This window comes from Solanum tuberosum, unplaced genomic scaffold (genome assembly GCF_000226075.1).
Source record: "Solanum tuberosum cultivar DM 1-3 516 R44 unplaced genomic scaffold, SolTub_3.0 scf00001, whole genome shotgun sequence".
In the NCBI taxonomy this organism is placed as follows: Eukaryota; Viridiplantae; Streptophyta; class Magnoliopsida; order Solanales; family Solanaceae; genus Solanum; species Solanum tuberosum.
The window spans coordinates 3,947,377-3,949,650 of record NW_006238927.1 but is presented as its reverse complement, the minus strand read 5'-3'; positions in this window follow the sequence as shown (position 1 = coordinate 3,949,650).

Sequence of the window (2,274 nt, the reverse complement as noted above, 5' to 3'; positions counted from 1 at the left end):
TATCAAGAACTACTCCTAAATCATCCTGAGCTAGGACTTATGGTCATTTGAAAATGACCAAAACTCATTTTCTTAACTTGAACAAAAATTTCCAGATTTCCACATGCTTTCCAAAAATGAATATTTTCCGATTTTAAACCCTTTCTAGTCATTTCTAGGTGCGAGATGTTACAGCATCTCTCTAAGTCTGAGCAGCAGTGTTCGGGATCACTTCAAGAGGAACGACAATGCCAGATCCACTAGGGGCTATCACGTGCGCGTCCTCCAGAAAGACATGCACAGCTGCACAGAATCCTCGGGCCCATGAAGAAACATTAGGGTCTCTGATAGTGGTCTTCCTATTATAAGTGGACCTTTTGCCCTTGACTTTCCCACCTGTTGTGGGAAGTTTTGCAGCATTGCATCTGGATATAGCTGCATCCTCATTTATTGTAATCCCCTTAGCCTTGTATTATTCTTTCAGCTGCTTTTAATCTAGTCATGTCTACAAAACCTCGAGGAGAAGTTTGGAAATATCCAAACAACTGCACAGAGAATTAGACACAGACAGACTCGCCAAAATAGTTGGCGGGTCACCGAATTGCTTCGGCGAACTGGGTTAGCCTACTGAAATTTACAGTGTAAGAAGGGTTCAGGTGTGTAGACAAAGGGCGATCAAGAAGACTTTCGGCTAGTCGCCGAGCTCCTTCGGCAGCCTCAGGCTTCTCGCCGAAAGTTATAGACTCCAACAACACATTTAGCATGAAATTAAAGACGAGATGTGGACACTAGGCGAACCGCCGAGTGGTTTGGTGATCTCGGCCCAGCTCGCCAAACGACCCAATGTGCCTACTTTCAACCCAACTTCTTGAACTTAACCCCACAACCCCCGAAAACAAAATCAACGGATGCTCCAGTGAAATTAAAGTTCGCCCCATGACACCAAAACATAACCCCATGAAATTTACTTCATTTTAAGCACAAGACTACGGGATTTCGATAATCAAAACATTATGGGCAAGATTATCAACTTAAATAAGGTATTCAAACATACTAATTCTATCAGAGAGGCCCAGCACACGACAATATGATAAGATCATTGCAAATGAGTACAATTTCGATAAAAGAAACTCGGGGTTTGGAAAACCAACCTCTGATGCCGATTAAATTGATATTGAAATGCTAGGCGGCAATGTAATCCAACTCCGAGCACAAATCAACGCTAAAAAAATACTCTAAAAATGGAAGAAATATAGGAACTAGAGTGTGGATGTGAGTTTGTGAAGATGAAAAGTGAGGGAAAGTGAATGAATTTGAAACTTTTAAACCTTCGGCCTGAAAAACCATCCAGTTCTCGTCCATTCAGCGACATTAGTCGTGCTCGCGAGCCACTCGGTGACACACTGAGTAGTCATTCACCTCACCGAACTTTACAAGACCTCCAGTTATTTTGGGGTCCAAACGACAATAATTTCCTGGGTTTTCCGAGTTTTACAGACTCCAATGTAGAATATTCTTTAGTCTGACGGCGGTTTGGGTCGGGGTCGCTGACCTCTTCGGCGATTCGCTGAATCGATCTGATGCTCGCCAATCTGCACGTTTCAAACACTTTCCACACTTCCACCTACACAATCAACACACCATTATTTATCAAAACAAAATAAAGACAATAAAGGGGTCTTGGGTTGCCTCCCAAGAAGCGCCTTAGTTAACGTCGCGGCACAACGCAAGTCCACCTTCAAACCTCATTATTGGGGTTAGCCATATTATCACTAGGCAAAACCCCCTGCTGTCTCGGGTTGAGACGAGATGATATATGACCCATTTGGGTCTCCAACTACTTGATCGACAGTGAATGGGAGGTAACGGTCTGGCTAAGGGTAGACATATCTTCTTTCATTTCTTTTAAAATCTTGTCTGACCCTTCAACTATGTTGAGGATACGAGAGAGCATATCCTCAAACCGACCACCTTCTGAATCTTTTGACTTTTGGCACTCGTGGGGAGGCACATACCTATCCTTCTCCCCATCCTTCCAATTAGGATTACGATCCCTCCACTCACGATCTTGATCTTTCCAACCTTCATCCCTAGCCCAACCTTGGTTACCACCCTGCCTCGGGTAGTTTGAATGATAGACACCGCTTTGGTTAGCCAAAAAATTTACCGTTACATTATACAAGGCTTCAAATAAAGGCTTATCTGAATTAGTACACCCGACACCCACGGCATTGACACTTCGAGCACCAGTTCCCATGACATTTTTAGACAAAATATCAAGTTGTGTCATGACCT